Genomic DNA, 9,479 nt, shown 5'->3' with positions numbered 1-9,479 from the left:
GGGGAAACAGAAGCATATCTTAGAGGGTACATAGCAATTCTGCTCACAAATTTCACACAAAGCAACACAGCTACTAAGCTGAGCTTTTTTAACATTTAAGGGCATAATAATGTAGGTTTTGCATTGCCCTTGCACAATGCAAGAGGGGCCAGGGCAATGCAAAACCTAAGGCGGATTTATCAGGCTACGCAACGCCACCTTGCATGGCCTAGCGTGGCTTGATAAATTCAGAGTAATGCAATGCAGTGCATTGCATTACTCTGCCCTAGGAAGGAATTCCATGGGGGGAGCGGAGTTGTTCCCAAGCTTCTACCCATGGATTATGGAGCATTCCTAAATTTACCAACACTGGTAAACCTGGGAATGAGTAAAAATGCTATGCCTCCCCAGGTCAGGAGAAAACGAGGAGAAATATCTTTATTTAACCTCATTACTCCTGCAGCACACAAAGAAAGAAGAAAATGCCTCCCAGGATTTTTAGTGTGCAGGAAGGTGTCTTCCTGCACGAAAATAATCCTGCTTACAACGGCGGCACCCTTGCACCATGGTGGATGGGTGGCTGTGTTGGCGCTAGCAAAAACAACAATTGATGGACAGAATGCAGAACAATGTCATACATTCACCCCAGTACAGAGATCTGGGCCTAAATCCATCGTTTTTTTGCTCACCACACCACCCCAATTCAGACATGGCCATATGCAAATCAGCCTTGACCCCGTGCCTCATTGGAACAGTCCAGCCCAAACTGCCAAGCCATGTCTTCCTTGGACCGGAATCAAGCATCCTAGGACCGGTTTCTGGCTATCAACCGTCTTCAGCTAGGATAGCTTGACTCCAGTGGTGTGGAGAGCGCTAGGCAGCACCCTATGCTCCAGTGCTGGGAAATGACAGGAATGAGCCATATATTGTTAAGTATGGTGCATTCATTTCCCATTTCCCATTTCCCTGACTTAATGTGACTTGCTGAGTGCTAATTTCAATACTATGTCCTTTAGTAAATCTGTTCCATAGACTATATGCCCTATGTCAGAGTCTAGCCATGATCATCATATGTTGACTCAATATACAGCACTACGTAGTCACTCTATTCTTTGATCTCAATCCTCTGATAAAGTGTAGCATGATTCATTGAAGAACAGGTCTTTCTCTGATCGCATGGGTATACTACTAGCTTCACCGAACCCACTGATTGTGCTATGTGAGTCAATGTAAATCTTTTACCAGCCTAGTCTTTATGAGCGAATGCTCTTCATGTGGCTTGTAGGAGGTTTCCAGTTGTGTGAAGTGAGATGCCAGCTTCTTGACAGTTCCTCCTCACATAGTCTTCTGCTTCCTTGCAGATTACCTTAAGCGAGGCAAAGAGCATATTAAAATAAATCCATAATTCACTTGGAGCAAGAGGATACATTTTGAAGCAAGACTCTGTCATGTTAGCCTGATAGAGTGGTGAGGACATAGAGGGCCTATGCATGTAACGTATGCCTGTCCGTGTGTTTGCATGTCTATCTGTTTTTCTGTGTCTGATTCTGCAGGGATTTGCAGCTTTTTTTAATTTGAGGTAACTCTCTGGAATGAGTATTGCAAAAACATCAAGAGCAGTACTTTTCTGATTATTTTGAACTTTTAAACCAGTGTTAGTTATTAAAGGAGAGCCCTTTCCATGGTGTGGCCAGCAGCCAACAAAGATGGCTCCCGAATTACAGTGCGCCATACCCAGACTTCTAAAACAATCATCAGCACCATCGCTGATCAGCACCTGCGACTGTTTCACATGCACCTGTACTGAGCTGGGGCATGGAAACGACAGAATGCTGGCAGAATATTGAGGACAAAAATATCGTGTTGACAGGATATATTGTCAAACATATCAAGAAGGTAAGTGCAAATAGATAGATTTTAGGATTTACTATTCTTAACTCCACATGTATGTACCTTGAAGATACATATATTGCCAAGATAAATATATGTGGAGCTAAGAATAGTAAAACGTTGCTTTACCTTAGAAACTTACATCACAATATTCTTGTCCTCAAAATTCTTGACACAAAATTTTGTCCACACAATATTTGGACTCGATATTTTGTCGAAACACCCTGTGCACTGATGGATTGCCGCAATGTGACCCAACCAGGAACTGCGCTGCTCAACCTGCGTTTGGTGGCTCTCCCGGGTCTGGGGGCCCACGGTTGACCTGACCTTGTGCTCATTTCTCCCATGCAGGTCTACACAGAGGAGAGATCAAATGTGGTGGATGCGCCTTGGCACCAGTCATTGGGTGCACCAGGCAGAGACGGCTGCAAAATGGAGGTGAGGCCTAGTGACGACATTTCTTTATGAAAGATAGTGTCTTTTTACGTGTTATAACTTTGGGGCAATATTCGGCTAGGATACATGGCCTTGAGAAAGACTGCTTTTGTGAAGATCACACACCTGAATTTCAAACTGATTTGTGGTGCAGTTGGGGATGACCTGAGGGCGTGGGCCCCTTCTGCTCTTCACTCTCTTGCCCCCATCTAAGTAAAATGGGCAAATCCAAGCCTAAGCAGGAGAAACTGAACCATGAAAAATGCAGCAACAGGATGACAAAAAAGATAAATTCTATATCCAGTCCCCTTCCCTGCACCCAAACCAGAGAATGAACCTGATCATGATATCAAGGCTATTCTTATACACATTAAGTTGAGCTAGCAGACCATAGATGCAAAGACTGATCACTTAACATGCTGTGTGGACCCGATGAAAAGTCATTTACACAACATGGAAATAGCATTGTTGAAATTGAGCACAGGACCTTGACCTTGAAGATAGCTGTCCATCGCTTCACAAATGTTTGCAGAGATTAGATGTTAAGCATGCTGAAAGTAGCGCCAAGTTTGAATACCTCGAAGCTTAGTCAAGAAGAAACAGCAACTGCATACTGTACCTCTCTGAAACTACAAATATGGGCAGACCCAAAGTCTTTGTAGAAACCCTGCTTAGGGACCTTTTGAGTAGGTAAACGTTTTCTAGCTTCTTCATTGTTGAGCACGCTCGTAGATAATTTGGCCCCATCCTCCCCAGTAACCCCACAGTGGCCAATAATAGTTTGTTCCTACACTATCATGACTTGAGGCTGGCCAGAGATAAAGTTCCCCTCTATCACACGGCTCAGAGATCTTGCTATTTCCAGACTTTACAATGGTGGTACCAGATGACAAATGAGCCTAGAAGTCGAAAAGCTACTGCGTTTCTCAAGAAGTAAAATATGCATTGCTCTACCTCCGAGCATAACACAATGACCATGCTACCATCTGTCAGAACCCAAAGAGGTTGATGAAAATTGCCAAATATATAATCATAAACAAAAAACATGTTACCAGCACATCACCCTCCATCCAACCTGAAATTAACTCAAATTTTGGTTGGATGTGTCCCCCTGATCATTATCCTGTGGTTGACGGATTTTATCGCACTGCTAACTAGCCATCAGAAACCACATGGTCCGTCTTCCCCTATGTGTGTCTCCCACTCCCTGTTATCCATGATACCTAAGAAGTGTGGTATGAATTCCTTTGCCCCCTCAAAGCGAGTACTATGCTCCGCAGAACCTATCAGATCATCACTTAACTGTTTAACTCAAGAAGAAACTCATAATAACTGCTGAATTCTTGCCTCAGCATGTTTGTATAATTATGTTGCAATAATGGAATTTCCTAGTATAAGGTTTCTTTAACTAAAGTTGGGGTAGTCAGTATGAGTGTGTGGTGGAATGGAAAGTAGGGACTTGTTTGCACAGGATGTACCACAAATTAAATTATATGTACTGCAAGCCTGCATTATAACCGTGGTTACTAGGCTTATGTTTCTCACTCCTAATGTCATCACCATACCGTGCACTGCCAAATGTGCACTTTAAAAATGTTCACTTGGAATATCCACTATACACTTGGAGAACTAAAAAAACAGTTTCTGCGCTTATCCTACCTCGCATAGCACAACTTGGAGGTTGCAATGTTACAATAACTCATTTGCCTGCAGGCTCTGACACCACATTTGCCACCTTTTTTTTAAGTTTCAAAGTAGGTTTATTGATAAAAAGTAATATGATATCGTATAAGATAAAACAGCAATCAAAGTAAAGAAATACATACAGTACAACAATCAAAATTGGCAATTATATGTAAATATGAAAGAGATAAAGTAGTCTTAGCGGATCAAAGTGACAAAGGAACAAGCCATACAACAATAGTAATATCAAGAAACTAACATTATGTAAGGCATGCAAGGTAAAGAATGAAATAAAATGTGATTGAAGAATAACAACTTAAAAGGAAGTAATGGAGGTTTGGCCACCTCTTGCTGCAAGGGAGTCTGAGATAGAGAGCGCCTAGCACTGGCGTCAATGTTGAGCGTGACCGGTGTCCAGAGATCCCTCCCTTTAATGCCAAGTGCGAGGGATAAACATATGTTGTGTCTAGTCTATGGTTGTAACAAATTGCGTACTACCATGCCTGATACGACGGTTTGCTAAAATCTTTCCAGTTTTTAGTTATCTGTTGGAAGGCTACTGCTAATAGGAGATCTATTATCTTTTTGTTAGAGTCCCAGCCATTCCAGATAGGAGATAAGGTGCCTAAAAAATATGTGAAATGGAAAAAGGGTGACTGGAAGAAAGAATAGAATTGATTTGGGACCAAACCTGATCCCAAAATTTTCGGACAAGGGTGCAGTTGAAAAGCAAATGAAATAAGTCTGCATGTGTTGAGGAGCAAGTCCAACAAGCATCTTAGACACCAGAATGTCTTGTACTAAGAGCAATTGGAGAGAGTAAAAGTCTATTGTATATGAAAAAAAGTGTCTGAGTAGTGTTTGCAGCCCTGGAGGATTTTCGCAATTTGAGCCATATCTTATCCCAAAGCGCTACAGACCAGGACACTGCCAAATCCCCCTCCCACAAAGTCTCTGTCTTAGTTTTAGCTCTCGGGACAGATGGGCTATTTAAAAGCCCTTATATTATAGAAGCTCTAGTGCCATGAGATAATAGGGGTCGGAGCGCTATTATATGCGTGGGTTCAGGGCAAGGATCTTGGTGAGAATTTGTGTATTGTATGTAGGCAGAATGAATTGCACATGTTAAGATGGAATATTTAGAGCGGAAATTAGATGGTAAATCAAAAGACGCTGCATCCCGTTCATATAATTGACGCACCCAAATTAGGCCACGTTGTCTCCAGGATTTCCAAAAAATGGGTTTATTGTTTATTAAAATAGACACATTATGCCAGTTGGATTGATCAAGAAAGGAGGTCAGGGGAGAAGGTGGAAGGATTTTGGACGTGTATTTAATAATGGGAGTGGATATAGACTGGTTTTCGAGAGAATGAAAGATGTTTTTGAAAGGAAAATGGGGAAATAAATGAGTGTTCGAGCTTAGTCCAAAGAGGATAGCTTGTAGGAGTTTCAGAGAACCACCTTGATGCTTGGTTTAATAAGAAGGATTTATGATAAAGAGGAAAATTGGGATAATTCACCCCACCTTCTGTCTTTGGACGAACCAATTTCGAAATGGACATTCGCGATTTCTTATGACCCCATAAAAAAGTGGATAAAATAGAGTTAATTTTTTTTAAGTGCTTGAGGGGAATAGATAACGGAATATTGGAGATCGTATAGAGAACTATAGGAGAGAGGTTTGATGGTATCTAACCGACCCCACCAAGATAAATATAAAGAATACCATTTCATAGTTAAGGTAGATAACCTTTGTATGCAATTTTCCATACAGCGAGCAATCGTACCCGAAATGGAAGAAGTAAAGTGAAGACCCAGGTATTTAATATATTTGGAACTCCATGTAAAACCTGAGTTCGCAAAGTCAGCTTTAAGGGTATATCTGGTAAAGGGTAAAATTTCACACTTATCTTTATTCAGTTTGTAGCCGGAAACATATGCAAAGGAATCAACTTCTTCTAAAAAATTAGGAAGAGAGATTTGGGGTTGTGATAGAAATAATAATATATCGTTGGCGTAAGCTGCCATCTTAACATTAGTCTTTTGAAAATTGAAACCATGGATATTATAATTTTGATGGATACGTATCAAAAAAGGTTCTAAAGCAAGGTTAAAAAGAAAGGGGGAAAGTGGGCATCCCTGCCGAACACCTCTCTCTAGGGGAAAATAGGATGAAATGCCACCATTTGCCGAGACAGCCGCTCTTGGATTGGAATACAGGATAGAAATTAACCACATTTGCCACCTCACGGGGCCCAAAACAGACATTTCACCTTCCACAGCACTTATTCTTGTGGCTTTAGCCACACTAATTAATAAATATGCTTGCTTTAAACTTATATACATGCATGTGCTTACACAGGACAGGGCTCTAATAGTGGAAGGAAACACACACACATTATTACAATCACTTTAATCAACACCTACCGTTTACTGCATTAATTTTTTTATGACATAATTGCCTCTTTTAGGTGCTTTAACACCGTTAATGTTATTTGGAGAAGCAATTTTAACATGACTTTGCATCCCTCCTGACATGATCACTCGTGCTTCCGATGGAGAGACTGTATGAAGTCTATAAGGAAAAAGGAGGTGACACTAAGGCATACTTATTCCATTTCACTGTCCAAGACACCCATTCCCAAATTGATATTTAGCTTGTTTCATGGATTGTCTTACTAAAGACCAAAGACGTGATGTACCACTCCATACATTGGCAGATCACACCCTTTCACTAATCCACCTGGAACTGCCCAACGTCATACAGTGCCTCCCCATATAGCAATTCCCTTCTGAATTCAGGGCTGTCATTGCTGATTTATTCTGACACAACCAATACTTCATTGCTGGAATTTCGACAATTTAGGAAACTTTGGAAGTGTACATCAGGGGCTACATCACAGGCAAGCACTATACTGACATCACTCTGCAAGATTTCGTGGAGTTCAGCCAATGGGCAGATAATATGCACGTTGAGTTGCTTGCTGCAATTTAGCACCGGTAGCAAGAGCAGGCCTTAAATAACTGTGCTAATGGCACCATCTGGTGCACAAGAGCATGCAGCCATTCAAGCTGAATTTGCTGCTGTTCGAGTAGAAAATCTACTGTAGCTGCAGCAAATCTACTCAAGAACCAGCTCTCTGACCATGCCCACTCGTGGCCAATAGTGCTGGAGGACGCCAAATTTTGCTCACGCTCAGCAGCTTGTATTTCTAGAAACTCAGAAGAAAAAATTCTACCTCACTGCGATTAGTATAATTTGGCTGGCACTCTGTGTTACAAGAGTAACTCAGAGTCACCAAATTACGCCAATTCCACAGGCGATGAAAGAGGAGGGGATCCTGAAACCTTCAGAGACTTAAATGCCACTCTCCTCTCATATAAAGAGGAGGTTGTTAGGTAATGTAAATTGACTGACAAGGAAATAGCAGCATGTAGATATGGAGAGGGAGACAATCCCAGTAAAACTCTGGCTAGGCTGATGAAGCATGCACACAATCACACCCAGTGCATAAACTGATGACAGATATAGGGAACAGTCTACAAGCTTTTAAAACATATTATTATTATGCTGAGCTGTATGCATTCGCTCGCACAGTGAACTTATGTGATATTGAACAGTACCTTGATGGCAAGGTGCTTCCTTGGATAGAGGGTGGCATGCATACATATCTACCCGAGCCTATTACCACACACAATATTATTAAGGCAATTGAAGGTATGCCAAGCGGTAAGGCCCTGGGTTTAGGTGGACTTACAACGGATTCTATAACGAATATAAATTAATGCTGATAACACGCTTAGCCGACATGTATCCAGAAGAAGCAGAATGTAGCACACTGCCCTCCTCCAGCACTAGGGAAGCAATTTTATATGCCCCCCTGAAGCCAGGTAAAGACGAATGAGATTGCAAGTCCTATTGCCCACTATCCCTTTTGAACACTACCGACAAAATACAAGAGGTAGGGGTTACTCGTGTAATTTGTTGTAGAGTAATTAACTTAAAATGATGCGAGAATTAACTCAAAATGACATGAGATTCCATGTAATTATCCAACAAGAATTAGCACACAAATGGCCCCTCTCGTCCAAAATAGATGTGAGGATGCATTTTGCACTGAGCGGTATTGCTGTAAAGGCAACAGAACACAGATAGCAGCACAAATTTCCCCAATTTACTCCCCACATTTAGCACTATTTTCTTAGTGCAGTATTCTTCCTCTCTTCCAAAATGTACATGAGGATACGTTAGGTGCCAAGAAAATAGTATTAAATACAAAACAACATTGACAACAGCAAGCTCGCTAAATTCATTAATCTCTTAAGCGGGCATAATCACATATTTATTGGTAATTCTGCTTCGAAGTGCAATGTGGAATTATGGAAATTACAGAAATGACTCCGAAGTAATTCAAATTATTCCCAGGAGTACAAAATTTTCGTCTGAATAATAACAAACAGATTGAACCCTCTCACGAAAAATCTGGGTTTGATGGAGCAATCTCGCTTCATTCTGGGTAGGGCACCCCAAATATTCTCAGGGCCTGCTGTGCCTCAATTACCCGGTGTGTCAGTCTTTCTAGATGCAACTTGATCATTCAACTTTCTAGAATGCCCATTCTTATTCACAATCCTATGTTGAACGAGCATCACTAGTAAAGTACTTGGCCTGATACAACTGCTTTATACTGACCTCTAAACCCTGGTCCATATGAACGGCGATACACTCCTCTTTGCCTATACAGTTGAACCCCTCTCAATTTTGTTGAGAGCTGAACACCCTCATCGAGGCATCAGGTAGCCTCGAAAGCCTGTTTTACTATCATGGTATGCTGACAACATTACACTATTTGTTAAGGAACCTGGGGCATATTATCAAGGGGGTTTATCTCCGCTTTTTTGGCTTTAAAAGCCGAGAAAGCAGAGATAAAATGATCTCCCTATTACCTAGCTGTCACTAACACCAGTTAGCGACAGCTAGTAGGAGATAGCGACCATCTTGGGCCCGCTTTGCATGTCAGTGAAATTTATCACTAATGACATGCAAAGTGGGCGTGCCAAGATGTTAGCGACTGGAAACAGTCGCTAACATCGCTATCTCCTATTACCAACTTTTGGAGATATTCGTGCTAAGCGCGATTATCTCCAAAAGCTAACACCTGCCCCTGAGCAGTTCTTAGCCATGTTATCCAATGGTAGGTGGATAACATGGCTAAGAGCATTAGCTCGGTAATGCATGAATATCGCTGACTTTTCAGCGATATTCATGCATTTTGGCCGATTTTTATCGCTTAGGAGATAAACCTTGATAATAGCAAGGTTACTAAGCGATAAAAATCGCCGCAGCTCGGCGATAAAAATATTGCCACTAAGCCAACATAGCGATAATTATCGCTAGTTGTTGGTAATATGCCCCCTGAGGTCAATCTCTCGCCTATCCTCAGGGAAGTGATACAATTTGGTGGACTTTCTGGAATATGTATAAATTG

The sequence above is a fragment of the Lissotriton helveticus genome, chromosome 8 (genome assembly GCF_964261635.1).
Source record: "Lissotriton helveticus chromosome 8, aLisHel1.1, whole genome shotgun sequence".
Classification (NCBI taxonomy): Eukaryota; Metazoa; Chordata; class Amphibia; order Caudata; family Salamandridae; genus Lissotriton; species Lissotriton helveticus.
This window is presented reverse-complemented; position numbering follows the sequence as displayed.